Here is a 24,801-nt window from a genome sequence, read left to right on the forward strand (position 1 = left end):
AAAGAGTGCAACCATTCCCTACCAACCTCAACATAAGGTCGTAGATACAAATCCACACCTCTATATTGGCGCCGTCTGCCGGTTCGCTTCCTTGAGAAAAACACCCATACTATTTTCTCAATCCCACGAAACTGGTTAAAAACCCATGATGGAAGAACAACTAAAAGCTCTAGTAGATCAAGTAAAGTTTCCCCACGAATCATTTACCACGCTCCAGCAAGAGAACCAAGCTATGCGCGAACAAACCACCTCCAACACCAACAACTTGCCTCCAGACTCAATTGACAACAACGCAGTCACAACCTTTACTACAACCACCAATCAACGACTAGAGGACTTCGCCCAGCGGTTGGAGAAGTCAAGCGAAAAAGCCAGCGCAACCCAGATCGTATAGAAAATGCTCCAGTCATACAAAGTGTCACCATTCACCACAGAAGTCAGGGACAAACAACCTCCCACTAATTTTATCCAGCCAAAGTCCCTATTGTATGACGGTAGCTCGTGTCTAGGCCAGCACATAACTCGTTTCAGCCAAATCCTGGCGCTCTACAGCGCTCCAGACTTTGACTACCTCAAATGCAAACTCTTTCTAGCCAGCTTGAAGGATGGAGCATTAGACTGGTTTTACATGCTAACTCCCCGATTCAATTCAACAACCCGACAAGTCTGGCGAGACATTCGCAAAGCAGAGTTCATCCTGGCGGGGAAGAAACAAACCGACCTAGACTCGTTGTTCCAGCTAAAGCAAGCACACGACAAGACTATTTGCGCTTTCCTAGGATGTTTCAAAAAGGAACTGCTATCAATGGAGCCAGGTTTCAAGGATAGCTTTGCAACCTCAGCATTCACCAATGCCATCCTAGACGACTCCGAACTAGCAGGGTCTCTCATGCGCAACAAGCCAGAATGGCTAGATGATCTGTACCATAGAGTTAACAAGTACATGAAGTATGAAGAATGGATGGCCCAGTGTAAAGACAAAGAAGTCCTCGTAGTAAGCGACAAACGGGGACCCAAAGAAAGCAACCAGTACTCAGGCAACAACAAAGGCAACAACTCCCAGAAGCCATTGTACACCAAAAGAGAATTCTCTAACTTCTCGGACGCCAAGCCATATCCTGAAGAAGATATATATAACACCTTACTTCAAACCAAACATCAACAAGGTGATAGCAATACCAGGACGTCCATACTGCCACTTCCACAAACTCCATCACCATGACACAGATGAATGTTGGAGCCTCAAGCACTACCTCCAAGACTTAGTCGAAGAGGGAAAGCTGAAAGAGTTCCTACCAGAAAGCGACCTCAGGCATAAACTGAATGCCAACCGTAACAGAAGTAGGAGCAGTAGTCATGAACAACCTGCCCGCAGAAGGAGCAGAAGCAGAACATCCCGACGATCTAAATCTCCAGGTCAGTCGAGGCACAATAGAAGACAATACTCCTTCTATCACGACAAGGAAAAGGTAATCCACATGATTACAGACACCTATAGCAACGAGACCTCCAGTTGTGAAAAACACAGGCGTGTAGGAGCACTACAAGAAATCTACCACCTATCCCACAAAGCTGAAGTGATCACTCCTGCCAGCTCTCAAACTACAACCGCAATATCATTTACCGAGAAAGATCTCAACAAGGTGTGCCTACCCTATAATGATGCTCTGGTAGTGCACGTCAAGATCAACGGATGGACAATCAAGCGGGTCCTAATCGATCCAGGCAACTCCTGTGACATCTTTTTTTACCAAAGATACAAGGATATGCACCTGCTAGACTCGGTGATGATAAAGTCAAATGCGCCACTCTATGGGTTCAATTGAGACCGCACAGATGCCATTGAAGACGCCATCCTACCAGTCTCCATTGGAGAAAAAGAGGACATGGTTAAGACCTTAACATGTTTCAGTGTGATTGATGTCAAGTCATTATACACTGCCATCTTAGGACGCTGGTGGATTCACAAGATCCAAGCAGTTCCATCAATCTTATACTAAGTCCTGCGGTTCCCCAAACCCTGAGGCATCATGGAGCTCAGAAGCAACCAACTAGAAGCTTATCAATGCAATCAAGTAAGCATAACAACCAAGGCCAAAACTCAGGTCATCCAGACAAAAGACATCTCAAAGCTGCAAGATCCTCAAGCTTCCAGCCCTCCAACATCAGCAACATACAAGCTCAAGGAAAAACAAGCACAAGTCAAACTTGGAGAGAAAGTCAATTTAGGCATAAATGATGACCCAAAATATGTTTATGTAGGGGCTGATTTAGACCTCAAGCTCAAGGAGCAATGTGTCAATTTTCTATCTCTCGATAAAGATGTTTTTGCTTGGTCGTATATCGATATGCCAGAAATCGACCCTCAGGTCGCTTGCCACAAATTAAATATAGATCCAACTATAAAGCCAATCAAACAATGACCTAGGAAACTAGCACTCAAATTTCAAAAAGCCATCAATAAAGAGATAGAAAAGCTCAAAAAGGTTGGATTCATCAGAGAGGTCGAGTAGCCGACCTGGTTAGCTAACATTGTAGCCGTTCCTAAGAGAAATGGCCAAGTACGACTCTGCATAGACTTCACCAATGTCAACAAGCATTGCCCAAAGGATAGCTTCCCCCTACCCAGGATTGACATACTGGTAGATCAAACTTGCGGTCATAAACTTTTATCATTTATGGACACATATAGCGGATACAATCAGATACCACTTGCAAAAGAAGACCAGGAAAAAATGTCCTTTATAACCGAACAAGGAACGTTCTGCTACAACGTCTTACTATTCGACTTGAAGAATGCCGGTGCAACCTACCAGAGACTTGTCATGAAAATGTTCAAAGACTTGTTGGGTGACACTATGGAAGTCTACATAGACGACATGGTAGTCAAAAGCGCAAAAGCTGACGATCACATTTCTCACCTGCAAGAAGCCTTTGAAAGATTACACCAAAACAAGATAAAACTCAACCCAGCAAAGTGTGTATTTGGGGTAGCCTCAAGGAAATTCTTAGGATACCCCGTTTCACAAAGACGCATTGAAGCAAACTGATAAGAGCCCAAAACTGTAGTTTTAACCCTGTAATAGTCATACTTTTAGACCAATTATGTGAGTAATAATCAAGAGTTAATACTGATTACGTGTTTTTATGCATTTCAGGCGTCAAAGTCCATTATGTGCAGAAATGTGCCACTTTAGCGAGATAAAGGAGCAAAGTTCGGTTGCTAAGGAGTTCTGTGATTAAAGGCCAAGATTCAAGGAGACAAAGCCTTTTTAAAACCCGGTCAAAAGCTGAAAAGTCAACGCGGGCAGAAACAGCACTCAAAGTTAGCAGAACTTCCGAAGGCCGTATCTTTGGAGTCAGACCTCGGAATTGGGCCTACCTTATGTCAAAACGACCGGCTCGGAAAGAGTTTTCCAATGGTCTAAGCCTTGACCCAATCAGAGGAGTAAAAGTGGACGAAAAGTCTGTTGAACCCAACTGCAGTTGTAGAGGCCTTTTTGGACTGAAAGAATTAGGTTTTGGGCCTGATTCTCTGGCCCAAAACATGGCTCCAAGCCCATGCACGATTTTTGGATCTGGACATATAAAAACAAAAGCTTAGCTCTTTGTTAATAGTAGATAGTTAGGTTAGAAAATAAGTTAGGTTAGGAAGCTAATGTTAATGGAGTTTAGGGTTAGAATAATTTTTAGATCTAGAATTAAATCTCCATTTTAATTAGTTTTCATTTCCCTTGTTTTAATTTAAAGTATTAAAATATTTTTATTGCTTCATTAGATAAATTAAGTAGTTTATTATTGATCAAATTCGATTTTGTCATTTATCTATTGCTTAGATCTAATTTCATTTCTTGGTTGTTAGTCATTTCGTAGTTATTGATGTTGGGTTGGATTATTGTTTAGTTAAATTTCATAAAGTTAGAATCTTTAGGTTATGTTGTATTCAATTTCATATAGAAATGATAGTATAATGATATTAGAAATTTCACATCACCCATTACTCTCACCATTGTTCCTTGTGTCGAGTAGTTGAATTCTAATTAAGTCTTGAGGGTTTAAGAGTGGAACGAATCCTGACTCTAATATATTACTTCGTTATTGAGAGTAGGAATATTGATATAAACACGTATTTACGTAAATTGATTATTTGTGTTTACGCATAGATAGTTAGAATACGTAAAATCACTGTTATCAAATGGCGCCGCTGCCATCTTAATCTCGTTCATGACAAGAATTCAATTGCTTGAATCCAAGGGGCAATCCCCCATTCTCTACCCACCCACCATTTTAATTTTTCATTCTTGTTTCTTGAATTTTCGAACTGTTCCTTCGCTTCGCAGGGGGCCATGGATTCACAGAGAAAAACACTGTGGTGAAGGTATTTCTAAATTTTTAAAAATTCTGAAAATTTTCATACATACTATTTAATGTGTTGTTGATTTATTGGAATATTTTCTGATTTTTCAAAGTTGGTTTACCTTGTGAAAAAAATACGATCTTTACAGTGTTGCATTTCAGTTTTCACACCGTATGTTCATGAAAAACAGACGAGTAAGGTTACTTAGGGAGTTCTAAAAATTCTATAATTTTTACAGTTACAGGAGTATCTATCCTAAGTCAGGAGTTTGTAGTAAAAATTTGACGAGTTTTTTATTTGTTTTGACCACCTAAATAGTAGAGTATTTCCAGTGTGTTTCTGCAGTGTTGCAAACACTTAATATCTGGAACACCAGCCGATAAGGAGAGGTTGTAGAACTCCAATTTCTCTACAATTTTTACAGGAACCAGTAGGATCTGTCAGGAGTCTCCAGTAAAAATTTTGCAATTTTTGGCTTTGTTTTGATGGGTTAACCGTTCGGTTGTTTGTATTGTGTCCGAAAACTGTTTTGCAAACTTTGCAGGGCAGTAGAGGGACTTTCATAGCTCCGATTGATCTGAAATTTTACAGGCTACTTGATAGACGTCTTAGAAAATTACTGTAAAAATTTCAAATTTTTTGGAGTACGATAAAAGGCCTAAAACTCGAACACCCTAAAGCGTGACCCGCGCCCAAACCGAGCGCGACCGCGCCCAAAACACTGGACATCTGAAATTCTTGAGCGCGACCCGCGCCCTAAGCAAGCGCACCTGAACATTGGAAGCTGAGTGCGACCCGCGCCCAAACCGAGCGCGACCCGCACTCAAACACTGGTTATTCGAATTTGCACTGAGCGCACCTGCGCCCAAGTGAAGCGCACCCGCGCCCTGAGCTGATTTTTGCCGGATTTCCATATTTTTGTTTCGAACTTCAATTTTTCAAGTTTTTCAGTGTTCTAACTTGTTATATATACTGAACACGCGTAAACAAGACGCTATTCATAAGCGAAGCAAGGACGCAATCAGGTATTCCTTTCTTCCACACCTTGCATCTCTAGTTAGAGGTTTCTACTAGTATATCAGAATTGTTTGGAGTGTTGCATGTTTAGTTAAGTTCGACTTAGTCTTGCATGAGATTAAGGTCTGGTCGAAGAAAAACAACTAACGTAATTACACGGCAACGTTGACAAACACATCTATCTAGTATACCACCCATTACACCTCTAGCTACTATTCCACACACACCACCTGATATAATGGCTGAAGAAAGAGAGACTCCTCTCTCTGACTTCTACAAAGCCTTGAGCGATAGCCCCAAATCTTGCATCGTTATAGCAGACCCAGTGGGAGATTTCCGAATCCCCCCAAATAATTTTAATTTGTTACCCGTTTTTCATGGTTTAGACCATGAAAAACCTTATCAGCACATGCCTAGGATTGAACAAGTCCTAACAACATTCCATCATCCTACGGTTGGTGCGGAACAAATTAAACTGAGGGTATTCCCTTTCACCTTAGCCGATAAGGCGGCGTCTTGGTTAACTGCGCAAACGCCAAACTCTGTGGACTCATGGGCTCAAATTGTTCAATTGTTCATGGAACAATTTTACCCACTACTAAAGACAGATGAAATGCTTCACAAGATTCATTTCTTGGCCGGAATCCTCATGAATCCTTTTGAGGCACGGAATCGTTTCAGCGATCTTCTCATTGAATGCCCGCATCATAATCTTGCGAAAGACACGCTTTGTTCGTGCTTTCTTCAAGGGGCTTTCACATTATCATAAGGAGGTTCTAGATATCATGATCGGGGTAGTTTTCTTAGTAAAGGAGCCTTGAGGCTTATAAATTCTTAGAAGATCAATCTAAGAAGAAAAACAATTGGGGAGGTAATGATTCCTCCCGGCTCCTCTCCTTCTTCTCTTGAGGTTAAACATGATCCCGAAGCTTAAAACTCTTATCGATGCCCTCACTAAAAAGGTAGATGCCATCTCGTTCAACAACAACCAACCCACTCGGTCATGAACATTAACTCTAGTCGTTGTAATAATGCATTTGTAGTCTTGAGCATTTCGACTTCTATTGTCCTCTTGTCTATGCACAAACACCACCACAACCATCACACTTCAACCAGGTTAACTCAACATCAAGGACAAGGGAACTTAGGTGACGAGAATAGATGTTTAGTACCCGAACCCAGAACTATCAACATCAAGACATGAACGCCAACAAGCTTTAATTCCAATACAACCATCTACGACAAAGTAGTAGTGACCTTGTTGGAGAAACAAAATCAAATTATGCAACAAAACTCCAACTTGATGAAAGATCGGCATGATCAAAACTCTAATATGATGAAACAAACAATGCAAATGATGCGTCTTTGTGCCAAAAGGTTATTGACATGTCTTCTAACCAAAATAATAACCAAACCGGTGTTTCCAAGTCAAGCGATTGCCTAATCCTAAGTTAACAAACACACCTTGAAATAAAAAGTATTCAGTGTAATGGTAATATAAACCAAGGGGACTACTGAGGCGATCGCTACCACCTTCGCTCGGGGAGAGTAGTTGATAACCAAGTGACTATGCCTAAAGATCACCCAAAACTATAAATGATACCATACCAAATACTGCCATAGAAATTGAAGACCCTACACTGTAGAGGTTCCAATATGGAAACCTAGTTGGAAAGTGATAAAAGATAAAGCAACGGTTAACAAATATGTTCCCCCATATTAGGGTATAGGGATAAAACACCGCATGAACAACTAGATTTTCCTGTAGAAGGTGAAGTTAAGTCTATTGAGAGTTTTGTATATCACATTAGTGCTTCCAACGATGTCGCCCCTACACTAGTACATATCCCTCTTATGGAAGAAGACAAAGATCACAATTTTGACTCTTTGAACATAACCGAACTAGAGAAAGAATTTTCAACCCCTACCTGACCATAGAAGAGATGGACTAAACCTCATAATAGATGAGATAGATGAATTCCTCAAAGATGGAGATGAATACCATAATTATATGGATGCGAACAACCTAGATGAGGAATTCGACGAGTTTCTAAGAGCCTGTGATGATCCGCCTTCTCAAGCACTACCTAGAGCACCACCCTACCACCATCCACTGAAGTTAATCCCTCATAAAATCCAATCATTCTTCCCACCCTTTTCTTCTAACACTTATCCATATTCCAAGTATTTTCCAAAACCATTCATTTACTCACGATCATTCACTTGGACACCTTCTTATTCGACTAAGTTGCGTCGTAGAAAGTTTTGGAGCTTGATTCTGTTTGGTGGTGCATTCCATGTTAACTATTTATGGAAAGATCCACAATTGTTTAGATTATTGATATATGGAAAACTGCATGTAAATACATATATATCACTTTAAGTCTATGGAATCTGACTTTAAAAGACCCACGTTTTAAAACAAATTTTTACAAACCTGTTTTCAAAAAATTTGTTTTGGGGGTGGGTGTTTGGTTTTTCCATGCTTGATCACTAAACTTCCTATTCTTATCCCCACCTCGCTCCCTTTAAGAGTAGCTAGATTTCTCCTTGTTTGTTGTTGTGATGTTGTTTTTTTATTATTTTTAGTAGATAGGATGTTACGTTGTTAAATTCCGTAGTTAACTTTGAATTTGGTAGTTAAATGTTGTTTGAATTTCAATTTTAATATAATGTTGTTCTTTCCAAATTGTGCATTGATTTTATTGTTAATCCCACCTTCCCGAATTGTTTGGGGGTGGTATTATTTATTCTATCATGATTTGTAGAAGATCCTCCATTTTAGAGTTTGTTTTGGAGTGAAGGTTGAGCATATTGCCGTAATTGGCATACCTATGATTAGATGTGGTGGTAGGATGAAATCTAAGAGAGTTTAGAAGTTACTATTCTAAATCCAGTATAAAAGATATTAGGGTTGTTATAGAATCAAGAATATGAGTTGTTTCCGTTTTGGTTTGGAAATTTTATTGTTTCGAAATTGCCTTAAAGCTTTTTGGCAACCTACCGATTCATTTTAACAATTCAAAACCTATAAAACTTCATTCATTCTACACTCACAACCCACACTACACCTAACTTCCATCTCTCACCTTTCACTCCCACGTTTCCGTTGTTCTTCACCATTTTCACAAATCAAGACCTCGAGCGCACTGCGCCTAGCCATTTTCTGAAATTTTACATTGAGCGCACCGCCCCCAACTTAAAGCGACTCGCTTCAAACACTGTAACTCCAAAACCTCGGAGCGATCCGCGCCTTCAATGAACACGGAAAATTTCAGTTTTTCTGGGTTGTTCGGGGGTGATTTGCAAATTGTTTCAGAGCATAGTTTTGAGATGACATCTCCTACAATAATACAGGAACAGTCTTTCGAAGATTTGTTTCAAAGCACTACTTATGGTGCTTGGTTTCGCGAGGTGATCACACACGTAGGCTGGGAACCGCTTATGGTTCTTGCTATCATTTGTTCTTGGACTTGTCATGCCCGCTAAAATACAAGACCCATGATGCTATTGGGTAGATAATATGCATGTCTACACTTATGACTTTTTGCATGAGGCTTATGGGGCAGGCATTTTCCATATCGAGGACCAAGGTGAATATAACGTCGCCCTTGGTAGCCTGTCCATGAACATAGGAACTGTTAGGTTTTGGATCATGCTAAACATTTTAGGAGAATGACGTTTTTTCTTCTGTGAATGATGCCACTTGCAGCGTCTTCCTTGCTTTAGCCATGGGACGTATGTGCCATGACCTTCCCAGAACCTTGATGTCTAGTTTAGCACGAGCCCATAGCATGAGGCATAAGTATCTTCTTATGCATATTTTAGTTTGCCGTATTATGCTATGTTTCTTCCCTATTTTTGTGCCCGTTTCACGGATTGGGTTGGGGTCGAAATTGTGAGACCCACCAATTGTATTATCCGATCTTTCCGTGCAATGACTTGGCAAGGGTGGAGGATACAACCTCATCAGGTTGCACCTTACACCCCATCCGACCAAGTGGCGCTTAACAGGTTAGCATCCGTAGATGATAAATGGCGGTAAGCTTGGCAAATTATAATGGCATGGCAGGATGCGAAGGAACCTCACTTCTTTATAGAAGAGGAGGATGGCGAGTAAATCTTTGGAGTGGAGGTAAGTTTTTAGTTTCAGTTAGTGTCTGCTTATGTCCCAAGCAATTTAATTCTGTTAACCCCATAATGGGTGGAACTCTTATAGAGTTGCGTCATTTTTTTATTTCCTATATTAGTATGTTCTAACCTTGTTTTGCAGATGTTCCAGAATTTCACGCGTTTCCATGGTATTTTTCTACCCTCTTTATTTAAATGCTTTGAGGACAAAGCATGTTTCTTGTTTGGGGGCATAGAAACATGTGTAATTAAGGCATCTGTTAGGATATAGATATGTATAATATGCATTTGTTTTCAAGTTAAAAATTTCAAAAATATAAATAAATAAGTTTATGCTATACACTTAGGAATATTGGTATTGTTTTCTTTCTCTATGCTCTTAACAATCTAGAAGTCTCAATGTAGCTTTTGTATCGTAATAATTGTTAGAAACTTAGGTTAATATGTAGGTAATAATCTTTGCATCTATCTATAAATATATTACATGAGTATCTATGATTGTTAGCGATGAAGTTTTGAAATCTAGGCTAGAGTACTTATTCTACAAATCCTGTGAGAATATAGCCTAAAAAGCCTTATATGAGCGAAACATTTGAGAAATGACACAAGGGAGAAGTAAAATCCGGATAGAGAAATCACATGTCCACTTACTTGATCACTATGCCATATCCTAAAAGCGAGAATTTAGGCCCTCTTTGGATCGATATAGCCAGAAATTCAAACCTATGAATTATTTTCCGCTAATTTAAGCCCCCGAGCCTTTCTTTAGCCTTCCATAAACCACAATTCCTTTACCCCGTTACAAAAACAAAACAAAATAAAAAATTCAACTTACCCAATCTAGAATAAGTCGAGAATAGAATGAGTGAAGAAAGAAGAAGAGAAAAACCCGTGTAAACAAAAAAATTAGTTAGTTGCTTGAGGAAAAAGAAAAGAAGTTTCCATCCAAGGAAAAGAAAAAAAATAGAAATAAATAAAAACTCCAAAAAATAGAATAAAAGGGAGTCAAAAAGCCAAAGAAAAGAAAAAAAAAAAATATGGCTAAGGATGGAAACAAAGTATAGAAGCAAAAGAAAATAACAAGGTTTTCTAAGTTACATAATATGAAGACTCTATTATCTCGGACTTGTCCTTTTGAATATCCATTTCCTTCCTTCTTAAACCATCTCCTAATCCCCGCAACACCAAATAAAGACCTCTAGCTCAATTAGGAATAGGTTAGTGTGATAGTAAGTGGCAGATGTGTTTGATCGACTCCGACTTCCTTGTTTGTCATTGAGATTGTAAGGTAAAGTGTGTACTTGGCTGCATTAATTGGAGTAAATAAACTCGAGTGGAAAAATCGAGTGGTTTTGTCTTGACATTTATGTGAGGACCTACTTAAGGACGCTATTCCGAGCTTTTAGAAACGAACCTGCTAGGCATTTCATAGTATTACTCATAGTATATATATTTGTATCATAGATGATTGATTATTATGCATATATTAGTTTAGGTTGTTGACTTGGTTATTCTTATTCAATTTCTAGTGAGATGTATAGATAGTTGAGACATAAATGAGGAAATAATAGTTTTATTTCTTAGTCGTTGTAGTATAGATGAAGTTTGTGAGTACCTTCACTGGAAAACTCTCACGAGGCTATAACTCTTCCACTAGGGAATTCCTAGTGGTTTAAGGCCTTGTTGCATATGGTCAATGCAATCGCACTTTCAGTAAAAGCGAGTAGATAGAACTCCATTTTGGTCACTTATTCTAATTTCTTATCTTTGCTTGAGGACAAACAAAATGCTGTTTGGGGGTGGTTTGATAAGAGCCCAAAACTGTAGTTTTAACCCTCAGAGCAGTCATACTTTTAGACCAATTATGTGAGTAATAATCAAGAGCTAGCTATCGACGATTCACGTGTTTTTTATGCATTTCAGCGCCAAAGTCCATTATGTGCAAAAATGTGCCACTTTAGCGAGAGATAAATGAGCAAAGGTCGGTTGCTAAGGAGTTCTGTGATTAAAGGCCAAGATTCAAGAAGACAAAGCCTTTCTAAAGCCGGCAAAAGCAAAAAAAGTCGGCCGGGCGTAAAACAAAGACTCAAAGTCGTGAGAACTTCCGGAGGCCAGATATCTTTGGACTTAGACCACCGAATTGGGCCTACCTTATGTCAAAACGACCGGCTCGGAAAGAGTTTTCCAATGGTCTAAGCTTTGACCCAATAAGAGGAGCAGAAGTAGACGAAAAGTCTGTTGAAGCCAACTGCAGCTGAAGAGGCCTTTTTGGACTGAAAGAATTGGGTTTTGGGCCTGATTCTCTGGCCCAAAACATGGCTCCAAGCCCATGCACGATTTTTGGATCTGGACATATAAAAACAAAAGCTTAACTCTTTGTTAATGGTAGATAGTTAGGTTAGAAAATAAGTTAGGTTAGGAAGCTAATGTTATTGGAGTTTAGGGTTAGAATAATTTTTAGATCTAGAATTAAATCTCCATTTTAATTAGTTTTCATTTCCCTTATTTTAATTTAAAGTATTAAAATATTATTATTGCTTCATTAGATAAATTAAGTAGTTTATTATTGATCAAATTCGATTTTGTCATTTATCTATTGCTTAGATCTAATTTCATTTCTTGGTTGTTAGTCATTTCGTAGTTATTGATGTTTGGTTGGATTATTGTTTAGTTAAATTTCATAAAGTTAGAATCTTTAGATTATGTTGTATTCAATTTCATATAGAAATGATAGTTTAATGATATTAGAAATTTCACATCACCCATTACTCTCACCATTGTTCCTTGTGTCGAGTAGTTGAATTCTAATTAAGTCTTGAGGGTTTAAGAGTGGAACGAATCCTGACTCTAATATATTACTTCATTATTGAGAGTAGAAATATTGATATAAACACGTATTTACGTAAATTGATTATTTGTGTTTACGCATAGATAGTTAGAATACGTAAAATCACTGTTATCACAAACCCATAACAAATTTGAGCTCTCCTTGAAATGCTAGAACCAACTTCCAAACAACAAATTCACAAGCTATCTGGCATGGTTTCAGCCTTCAACATATTCATCTCACGTGTATCTGACAAATGCAGACCGTTCCTTCAAATACTAAAGAAGGGCGCAACATTCACATGGACAGAAGAATGCCACAAAGCCTTCAATGACCTAAAGGCTTACCTGTTAACTCTGCCCATCCTGTCTAAACCAAATAAAGGAGAAACACTGGGGCTTTATCTTGCGACTACCGATTTTGTCATCAGTTCGGTCTTCTTTCGCGAAAGCTAGGGAATCGAAAAACCAGTCTATTTCACCAGCAAGACATTGACAGATTCAGAAAAGCATTACTTTCCAATTGAGAAAACAATGTTATCTTTGTTATACTTTGCTCGCAAGTTTCAACCATACTTCCAGGCTAATGACATCAAGGTTTTAACAGATGTACCCATCAAGCAGGTCTTGAGTTCGACTAACAAAACATCCCGCATGGCTAAATGGGATGAAGAACTTCGAGAACATCACATTGAATTTTTCCCTAGAATGTCTCGCAAAGGTCAAGTCGTTGCTGACTTCCTTGCTGACTTCTCCGTAGAAGATATCAACTGGGAACCCGAGCCCATTATTTCACTCCATCAACCAACCACCTTAGACATATGACACCTCTATGTAGATGGAGCTTGCAACAACAGCGGTAGTGGACTGGGGGCTGTGTTAACTTTACCAGAAGGAACCCAACTACAAAAGTCAATCAAGATCGATTTCGCAACATCTAACAACGAAGCAGAATATGAAGCGTTAATCATAGGCCTTCACATGGCACAACAATTACAAGTCCGAAAGCTCAAGACTTACAGTGACTCGCAACTAATCGTCAAACAAATCACCAAAGAGTATGTGACAAATGGAGCAAACTGAGCCAAGTACGCTCAGGTCGTCAATGATATCATCAGCTCGTTCGCAACATTCTCTTTTGAACACATTCCCCAAGAGGATAACAGATATGCAGATAGCCTGCCTTTCTTAGCCTTCAAAACCCAAGATGCATGTCCCAGCATAGTTTACATTGACATCCTACCAACATGAAAGTGTCAATAGCCTCACGGACTTCTAGCCCTCATCCGAAGAAGAGATCACTTAATCTTGGATAGGCCCATTTCTGAAATTTATCTTACATGGCGAGCTCCCAGCAGAGGCAAGGAATGCTCGTGCCATACAATTTCTAGCTCCCAGATACACCGTGATCAATGGAATGTTCCATAAATTTGTAGGAGGACCCCACCTATGGTGCATAACTCCACGCAAAGGCCAACTCATCTTTGACAAAATTCACAAAGGTGAATGTGGCAACCATACAGGAGCAAGATCTTTGGCTTATAAAGCAATCACCCAAGGGTATTATTGGCCAGGCATGCCCATCGAGGCAAAGAAGTATGTTCTCAAATGCCACCAATGTCAAACATTTGGCCACAACCACCTAAGTCCAGCACAGGAGTTGATCAACATAGCCAGCCCGTGGCCTTTTCATATGTGGGGGCTAGATATCATAGGACCATTTATCCCACAAAAGAAAACATGACTCAAATATGTCCTTGCAGCCACATATTACTTCACCAAATGGGTTGAGACAATCCAACTTGTTCAAGTCAAGAAAGTCCACGTCATTAACTTCATAAGAACTAATATCATCACAAGATTTGGTCTACCCCACACCCTCATCATGGATAACAGAACCCAATTTGCTAGCACACAAGTCAAGACATTCCTACAAAAGTGGTGCATCACTCAAGCATTTTCTACACCTAGATATGCACAAAGTAATGGCCAAGAAAAGGCCACAAACAAATCCATCAAAGAAAATCTCCAAAAGAAGTTGGAGAGCAAGAAAAGCCAATGGCTAGAACAACTCGGGAACATCTTATGGGCATACAGAACAACAGCCCGAGCCAATACCAACAAGTCTCCTTTCACACTTTGCTTCGGAATAGAAGCAGTTATACCATCAGAATTTACAATCACAACCACACGTTCTGACATCGTTGAATCAAGAGAAAATATTAACATCTTAGCCAAAGAAGTCAACCTCCTAGAAGAGCGAAGGGAAACTGTAACGCCCAAATTTAAAATATGTATTTATTTATTAATTAATTAATTTATTAATTTATTTAAAATTTGCTGGATTGGATTTGGGATACGTGGGCCTGATTTCTGGGCATGAGTCTGTGTTGGGCTTAGGTTTCAAACCCAAATATATATTCATATTTTTCTAGAGAATAGGGTTTTGGAGATAAAAATAAAATAAAAAAATGGAGGTGGAGATAAAAGCTTGCTTGCTAAAGTGTTAGAGTGCGACGATTCGGATGATAAGGATTCGTGGAGCTTTGGATTAATGTGAGTAGATTAGTTTTCTATTTCATGTCTAAGTTTACTGTTAAAGGTTTCTGCTCATGTTTTCGGTTCATTATTCTGTTATTATTATTCATCATGTCGTTGTTAAAATTGGTTAAACTGTCTTTTGAAACTCTGTTGGACTGCTCGAACTCTGGAGGCCATTAATGGCGTCGCGAGCCCGAGATAATGGAATCGTCTTGTCTTTTGGGTGGTTTGAACTCTTTGTTTTGTTTTAGCTTTGTATCGAGTTGTTGATGTCGGGGCTGTTGAAGCTCTGTCAAAGCTTGAAACAAGTTGTTAATGGCGGACGACCTAGATCCCATTTAAAGGGAGGGTTAGCAATGTAGGAAATTGAGTTTGGGTATGGTTGAAAGCTTCAAGGACGTGACAATGGCGACGCGAGCCCAAGAATCGTCCTGTCAGTTTTTGTTTGAACTCTTTGCTGTGGTTGGAACTTGTAGTGTTGTGGTATGATTGAAGAGTGTTGGGTTGTTATTGTAAAGGGTTGGGTATGTGAATGGAGGTTTGGTTGGGTTCTGTCGAAGCTTCGAGTAGCTATTAATGGGGGCGCGAGTGTGATACTGCGATACTGTAGTGGTGGTGGTGGTAGATTAATTGAACTGTTATATTTGTGTTAGGTGTTGGTTAATTTATGGTTGGTGGTCGTGGGTGTGTGTGGGTATTGATGGAGAGTGCTGTTGAAGCTTGAGGTGAGTGTTAATGGCGGTCGAGTTCTAGATTTGGGAGTGATCTCGACAGTGGATGAAAGGGAGTGGTGTGTGTATTAAAGTTGGTTGGTTTTTGACGAGGGTCAAAACTGCTGGGTTGAGAAAGGGGGAGGAGGAGAGTTGGTGGCCGGAAAATTTGGGCTAGTGGTGGAGAAGATGATCTGTTAGGGTTGGGTTTGGGCTTGGGCTTTGGGCCAAAGCCTTTTGGTTTTGTTAGTTGGGCCAAAACCTATTAGTATTCTTGGGGCCCATTTCATTTTAAGTTGTGTTGGGCCAGTTCATTTCTTTTTGGTTTGGGGCCAGTTTCTATTTTTATTCAGGGCTGACCCATTTGACTTAAAATGGGTCAAGGTGAGTCTTTAAGGGTTTAGACTTTTGGGCCTTGGTTTCGGGCCCCGGTTTTGGACTTTATTTTGGTTAGTTGGATTATGACCATAGGTTGAAGTGTTTTACCTATGAGTTTGCATTAGGACATGTTTGGATGAATGCCGAACTGGTGATTGTTGGGTTTGGCTCTTTGACATACTTTTGACTGTTTAATTGTTCTACGTTTTACATTGTAAATTGTATGGACGAATCAAATGTTAAAATGGTGTGAAAGCCTGCATAATTGGTTAGTCATTATCTAAGAAAGATTTGACGTTGAGGTTGTGTATTTTTGACATGTGACGAGATTGAAATGTTAGGAGACATAATATTCCTAAAACGCTATAAAAATATTATGCGATACGTTTGAAGCAATTGTGACATTATATAATATGTTGGGATATATATATTAAATGCAATAGTTTTGGAGAAATAAATGTATAAACGCTATATTATTTTATCTGTGAGATGCTACTAGGAGGTAGTAGAGTATTTGTGGATATTTCCCACGGGATTGTGGCTTAGTGCAATAATATATTGGCACGTGAAAGAATGAAAGTGGTTATGAGATATATTGAGATATTTCTAAATATTGTGGCTTAGTGCAATAAGGTATTTGACATGCACATGATATAGTGAAATTATTATGAGATATAAATGTATGACACTTGAATAAATTACGTAACGAAAATCCTAGAACCTAGCTACCACAACTCATGTGATTTGGCCCTAGTAATGGGCATATGTGATATGATTGGCCCTTCTGGCGTTTCAGTGAATCTGAATGGCCCTTCGGGCGTAAGTAATGTGATTGGCTCTTCTGGTGTTTCAATGAATCTGAATGGCCCTTCTGGCGTAGCCGAATAGTGGCTTGATTATTCCGTTCGCAAAATTAGAATGAGACGCGCGATATTTTATGCCGATTAGTGGTAGTACTCACATAATGGCTTTCGTGTGGGGGTTACCTGGTGTGCGGCATCCCGCTCAGGGTAGTTACGCACAGAGTGGTTCATTATGTGAGGGGAGGCATATGGATGTACATGTTCGGCGTTGGGAAGCGATTGTGGTAGCCAGGGAAACTAGGTAAGACATAGATACGACGTGATTTTAGGGACACACAAAAAAAGCCTTAAATAATATAATTATGGTAATATGTTAGTTAATGATATATCTTTAAATAGATGATTGCATATGGTTTTGCATAAGAGTGGGTCAAACTAATTACTTGTGCAGAGACAACCCACTCTGTAATTGGGCATGAAATGCGGTAAGTATAGAATATGCTTGGCTGGTTATTAGTTTAGTTAGAACCTAAGGCGCCTCGTGGAGGAACTAAATGCCTTGTTATTATGTGTATGGCTTGCTGTGTGGTTAGTGGGAAGTTAAGGCGCCTCAGTGGAGGAACTACCTGCCTTACTTATTGCAGTTAAGAATGTCGTATTAGTTGTTGGAAGTTAAGGCGCCTCAGTGGAGGAACTACCTACCTTACTTATTGTAGTTAAGAATATCGTATTAGCTGTTGGAAGTTAAGGCGCCTCGGTGGAAGAACTAACTGCCTTATGGATTGTGTATGTATATGTATAAGTATATGTTGTATTTTATAGCTACTCACACCAGCATTTTTATAATGCTGACCCGATTTGCATGTTTGCTTATCGGGTGTGTTTATTAAATGAACATAGTTGATAAGTCTTGACAGGCTTAGTGTTGAAGAAGGTTGGTTGCTGCTTGTGGTTTGCGTTAGCGTTGCATTTCAAGATAGGTTTTGTTTTCCCTTGAGGTGAAATAGATTTTCAGTTGAGACAATGTTATTTGTATTTTCATTTGTAATTTTAAATAAAGAGTTATTGAAAAGAGATTTGTAACCTAATCTTATTTGTGAATTTTTGTAATGAAGAGGACTTTTGTTTAAGTTAAAATTTTTATTGGTTTTAATTATCCATAGATATTTAAATTGTTTATGGGTTTTTGGAAGTTGAGAGTGCGTCACACCTCGAAAATCGAAGAGTCGGGAACAAATATTGTTTTTCCAAATTCTGTCGAAATTCGGGGTGTGACAGTTTGGTATCAGAGTATTTGGTTAGCTTAGACTTAGGTGAGTCTAAATGATTCTCGGATCGTGGCTTATGGATAATGTTTAAGAAGTATTATTTTCAAAACTATTTCCGCTAGTCGTTTTATTTTTTTCAAAGAAAAAAAAAGAAAGAAAGAAAGATACATAAATAAAGAGAGTCAATATTTTTCTTGATTTGTTTATATGTGTAATGTGTATATTTATATTAGTTACTTGTGGAGTGGATATGAAATGATTTTTTATTTTCCTTATCATACGAGGAGTAGTTACATTTGTAGGATGTTACTTATTAACGGATTTGATCAAAATGATGTGTGCTACTATAATGTTGTTTTATTGTGAGTGTTCATTCTCACATGGAGTATGGATTAAGTACGACAACATGTCTGTGAACCTTGTATTTGAGTGTTATGTTATTATTTAAGAAACAAGAAGATATTTTATCTATATTGAATGTGCTGCATCAATTGATGACTTTGTGACGTACTAAGTAAGGAACTAATTGCCTCGGTGTTGGAAGAACTATCTCTCCTCACTCGTACACTTTAATGGATGAATAATATTTTAAAGTATAAGAGATTAATTTGTTAGATGTGATTAGTTAGAAATAGAAAGAAAAATAAATAAAATATACATGTATTCCTTTTGAGATGTGTATACTTGCGTATACATGCTTTCTTATATTATTGTATATAGATGAACTATTACCGTGTGTATATGATGATAATATTGTTCTGCCAACATGACATGTGTACAATTGTTTTTCTAAGGTCACGTTATTAATGATTAATTAAAATAATTGTGGTAATCAGTGGTCATAAACCATATTGGAAGTTCTGTGAAGGATGTCTTAATATAATGTGGATCTTATTTCAACAACAAACTGATTTTTATTTTTGTTTTATAAGTGTGTTTCGTGCCTATAAATTATGACATGATGGATTATTATTGTTACATTCGTTTCACATTGATTTTTGCATATTCGAGTATTCTTAAAACATATGCCTTAATTTATTGTTCATAAATATTATATTGAGAATATAACTTGTTGTGGGTGATATATTAGAAGTGGGTTTGTATTATTTTAAAAATTTTAAAATTTGTATTATACGGTAGCAAGTCTTATTTTAATTGTCATTGTATATGGAGATTCATTTTTGAATCTTTTCACCATTTAAAATAATTAATAATAATAATAGCAATGAGCGTTGAGTATTTATTCTTAATTGTTTTGTTTCAGTCTAGGGCAATACTCTCCAGCAGTCCATTCGCAACCAGTGAAGACTTGAAACTATAATCCCTATTCTTCACCAGTCGCGTCAACCCACTTATTGGGTCGTAATAGGTAACCGTCCTATCCAGAACGTCAGACTCCCCAACCTTATCACCTTGGAAAACACTTCCAGACCCTCTACACTTTTGGGTAATAGGCTCAGCATCACTAGCCTTCTTCTTGCCCTTACCATCTGCAACAGCAACATCAGCCGCCAACTCCTTCAAATCCATTCTTTTCAGAGGAGCCTGACTTGATGAAGAACCTCCACCCCTACTAATAGGTCGTTATTCACTCTCAGCCTCAGGTCGCATTCTCTTAGCCCCTTCTAGCTCACCACCTTCAGTTCGTCTCTTCAACATAGGCTTTCAAACTGAAGAAATACCCTCACCTCCCTCCCCAGCTTGTCTGGACACATCACGACTCCCAAAAGCACCACCACCTTTTGAATTCCTCCCCCTAGCATTTGACCTTTCATCTCTCTCCATTTCAGTAGTTGAATCTGAATCAGAATCAACACAAATCAACCGACGTACCCTTTTCTTCTGCTCAGCCTTCTTCAAGTTTATCTTTGCACCACCTCGTCTTTTGAAGTAGTGTGCAACCTCCTCCAACAAGGATGCTTTTTCTTCCCAACTCAGCTTCGTAAAACTCTTTAATAGCCCTCGTAGAAATACAACCACGAATTACGACCTCTGCAAAACAAACAAATGTCAGAACGTAATCATATCAACTCGTAACCAAAACAAACGACCTACACAAGTAAAAGACCTACACATGAAAACGACCCACCCAAATAATGACCTACCATCAATCCTCACACAACCATTCTCCAAAACACATCCGGGAGGATAATAACTCCCCACAATCAACAGAAGTCTACGCCACCATTTCTCCTTACTCACACCAACAATCACCGATGATTTACCCCTTATCACTTGTAAACCAAAGTTCATAGCAAAAGATATTTTCACAGTAAAATGCTCTAGCACGTCAGACAAACAAATATTGTAACCTCTCTGTCTCAACAAATCCAAAACATGAAACACCTTCCAACTATAACCCACAAATTGCAAAGGTGCCTTCCCACAAAAGTTCAGAACGTCTAAGGTCATACGTGAGAATGACAACCTCAACCCCGCCTTCAGTTAGCCATATGTAATTACAACCCCACCATCTCGAGGAACATAGTCTGAACCAAAAACTTTATTCTCACCACTCAGGTCATATATCATCAGATCGGGACTCTCAATCTCAAACTCCCTTCTCAAATCTCCAAAATTATCAAACACCGACCTAGATACCGTCTCCTCAGTCATCGTCTCCAATAAGGAAGACGATGATGCCTCATCTTCACTATGACCCCTAATGACACCACTGTTGCCACTCCTTTCCATTTCTCTAAATTCAAACATCCCTACCTCACACTAATGCTTTCAGAAGTAATAGACATCGAATTTTTCTTTAAACAAAATCAAAATCACATACAAGAAAAGAAAGACAAAAGCACGCACCTATTTTGGAGAAGAAGAAGAAGAAGATGGCTAGTTTAAGTTTTTTCTTTCTTCACAACTGATGGCAACTGAAAAGTCTTAGCAAACGAACCGACTAATAACTGCACAAAACCCAAAAGAAAAGTTGGTGTACCCAAAAACCCAAAATAATTACATATACCAACTACACCAACAAAAACGACGTGACTTGGGCCCACGAATCAGAAATCCCTTTTTTCCACATAATTTCCAAAATTTTTTGATTTTCAAAAGCCTACCAGCTATGCGACACGTGTTCACTGTTTCAACTTTATTCTTTTCAAACCGTCTTATCCTAACGAGTTAAACAACCTGTAAATAATAAAGGGGGCTGTGTAAGTACCCTCCGTTCTCAGACATTTACTACATCACACGTGTCCAACTTATCAGGTCGTATCCTCACAGCTCGTATACCACCAGATTGTACTACGCCACAAGGACATAATCATGACCTAAACTCAGGTCGTCCCAAATATCAGATGCAACCATACATGGAAAAAATGATCTACCGCGATCCTAAAGCTCAGTCAACGCACTAATGAAGGAGACATTTACTTTGTAACAGCAGAAGTAATAATGGATCATCAAGATAGCACAAAATATGGATCGACACTTGATAACGGCCTGGAGCAAATAAGGAAGGTCTGCTCAAACATCTATAAGTAGAGAGAGATGAATTACGTAAGGCTTGATTCAAGTTTACCCAAGAAACTTGATACGTAGGCAACTCTTATCCCAAGAAAGAGTGCAACCATTCCCTACCAACCTCAACATCAGGTCGTAGATACAAATCCACACCTCTACAATATCCAATGTCGAACAACATAGAAAGTCCAAATATTGCTACCAATGATATCCAATACATACTGGCATCAAAGTTTAGGCCATGATTTGTTAGATTTTGCATCCCTATAGTCGTGTTCCCATTTGAAGCCTGTGTAGGAGAATATGACAGAATTTATAATTTTAATCCAACTTTCCCTATTTTAGAGTAACATAAATCAATATTGACTTGGATAATCACATTAACTCGGAGACACCAAGAAGTGGCATTTAATGGCTCACCTTGTTCCATCTTGGAGCTAAGAATTCATTTGCATATATGCCCATCTCTGCATATGCAAGGGGTGAAATCCAAAATCCCCACTTGGCCACTTCAACCATGCCGGTAATGAGGCTGCAATGAATATATAAAATAAGAGCATCAAGTTTATGTTGTTTTTAAACTTAAATGTCATAAAACCAAGGATGCTCATATGTCTTGGAATAATGAACCCGCTGAATAAAAACATAACTATCTGTGCTGCCAGCCCAAAAGATACAACAGCAACCGGATTCTGTGAAACTGAGGGTATGAAACGGAACAGCGATGTGGATGCTTGATGGAGACCAAAAAGTAGAAAGAATTGTTTGAAGAACCTAAAGAAGAAAATATATGTTTTAGTAGGGTAGCCATTGTCTGTCTAAAATTTAGGATGAATCAGGCTCACAAATAACGGTCACCTTTCTGGTTCAGGACTATAACCAATAACATAGTATGTAAGAGTTGTCCATAAAGAGATTCCACCAAGGAAAATGGAATTCTTAAGATTGTTGATGCATGGAATGGAATATGCCCATGCAGGGTACAAGTAGAAGTCTCTTTGTTTGGAAAAAAGTGGAAGTCTAGAAGTTTTTATTTCTAACGCTGCCACTCCGTTAGCCAAAATTCTGAGAAGTGCGTAAAATAAAGAAGGTGATTTAATTGGGGCACTCATAAAATTGGATTGGGCAACCCCCAAAAAAAAGAAATATTATAAGTTTGCCATATTACAAGTTTGTCATGAAAGCCTAGGCCTAACAACCAATTCAACCGGTCTCGCCATGTTGAAACCACCGGGTCGTTTGAGTGTACACTCAAATGGTCTGCAATATCGTTTGAGTGTACACTCAAACGATACTTTCATGTCGTTCCAGTGTACATGTAAGCGGTTTCTTACTATCGTTTGAGAGTTGGCTCTCTGTTTTTTTTCCATTGAATGGTCTGTACATGTCGTGTGAGTGTACACTCAAACGATATGACCAAGTCATTTTAGTGCATACAAAAGCGGTCAGTTCATGTCGTTTGATAGTAGGCTCTCGGGTTTTTCCATAGAACAGTTTGAGCATGTCATTTGTGTGTAGATGCAAGCGGTATCGCTGGGTCGTTTAGGGCCTCTATGGGGCAACATGGTGGAGTCGTTTGAACTAAAATAATTGAAAAGTTCCAAACCAAGGAAATTCCTGATTAACCAATGATTAGCTCGATTAACCAATGAAAATTGATTACATAATTAAACACCAATTACAATTTTCTTATACATAAACACCGAACATTTTTCTTATAATACAAATCATTAATCGACCATAATTGTACAATAATTTATTTAAACAATGATCTACAAAATTGAATTAGCAATGGTCAATGATCAACACACCCCAATTGAATTAGCAATTATCAATGATCAATACACCCCAATTGAATTAGCAAAATTGAAATCTGATTTAAAAAATTAGGTTAGGAACAACACAATTACATGCACTCTTTATCTGTTATGACATAGTATCTGTATTACCAAGTTAAAAGATGTAATCAAACATGCCAAAATCTAAAATAATGTAATCAAACATGTCAAAATCTAAAATAATAATTTGTTTTATATCTAAACTTGTTATTTTCTATTTTCTTTTTTCAATTGTGAATTATAAGCTAGTTTGGGGTTTAGGGTTTACAAATTTTGTACCAACATAAAAAAATTTTAATTTGAAACATATTTCACTTAATTATCCAAATATAAAATAATAATTTGTTTTATATCGAAACTTGTTATTTTTCTTTTTTTTTTTTTCAATTGTGAATCATAAACTAGTTTGAGATTTGGGGTTTAAGGTGGTTTAGGGTTCAGGGTTTACAAATTTTGTACCGACATATTTCTCTCAATTATTCGAAATAATAATTTGTTTTATATCTAAACTTGTTATTTTCCATTTTCTTTTTTCAATTGTGAATTATAAACTAGTTTGGGGTTTAGGGTTTAGGGTTTAAGGTTTACAAATTTCGTACCAACATAAAAAAAAATTAATTTCAAACATATTTCACTCAATTATCCAAATCTAAAATAATAATTTATTTTATATCTAAACTTGTTATTTTACATTTTTTTTTTTCAATTGTGACTCATAAACTAGTTTTGGGGTTAGGGTTTAGGATTTACAAATTTTGTACCAACATAAAAAGTTTTAATTTCAAACATATTTTCACTAAATTATTCGAAATATATCTTTACATTGAATACTCAAGTTTCTCATTTACTCCTTACTCCTATTTTCATACTCAATCAAAACCCAATCAAATACTCAAGTTTCTCATTTACTCCTTACTATTTTTATACTCAATCAAAACCTAATCAAAATCCTAAATGGAACACGAAGATGAAGAAGAAGCATTTGAGGTAATGTTTGAGGTGCAACAACAAATTAGAGAAGGAGAAATGAAGAGAAATGTTGAAGGTGAAGAACAACTAAGAGAAAGTGAAGAAGTGACAAAAAATGTTGAAGGTCAAGAAGTTGTAATAGAATATGAAGAAATAGAAGATATGACTAGTCGAGCAAATGGGATGCCGAGAAATCGTCGACGACGAAGACAACCAAACCTAAATAATGAGATAACTGATAAGAGCCCAAAACTGTAGTTTTAACACCTTAACAATAATACTTTTAGACTAATTATGCGAGTAATAAATAAAAGTTAATGCTAATTACGTGTTTTTATGTATTTCAGGCATTGAAGTCAATTATGTGCAGAAATATGCCACTTTGGCGATATAAAGGAGCAAGGGTTGGTTGCTAAGAAGTTCTGTGATTAAAGGCCAAGATTCAAGGAGAAAAAGCCTTTGTAAAGCCTGTTCAGAAGCTGAAAAGTC

The 24,801-nt window shown here is 38.0% G+C and overlaps 1 pseudogene; it reads right to left on the minus strand.

Moving 5' to 3' along the window:
• Window positions 1-24,801, minus strand: part of LOC147482764 (pleiotropic drug resistance protein 3-like) — a 144,242-nt pseudogene that overhangs the window by 61,895 nt on the left and 57,546 nt on the right.

Source organism: Coptis chinensis, chromosome 8 (genome assembly GCF_015680905.1).
Source record: "Coptis chinensis isolate HL-2020 chromosome 8, ASM1568090v1, whole genome shotgun sequence".
Classification (NCBI taxonomy): domain Eukaryota; kingdom Viridiplantae; phylum Streptophyta; class Magnoliopsida; order Ranunculales; family Ranunculaceae; genus Coptis; species Coptis chinensis.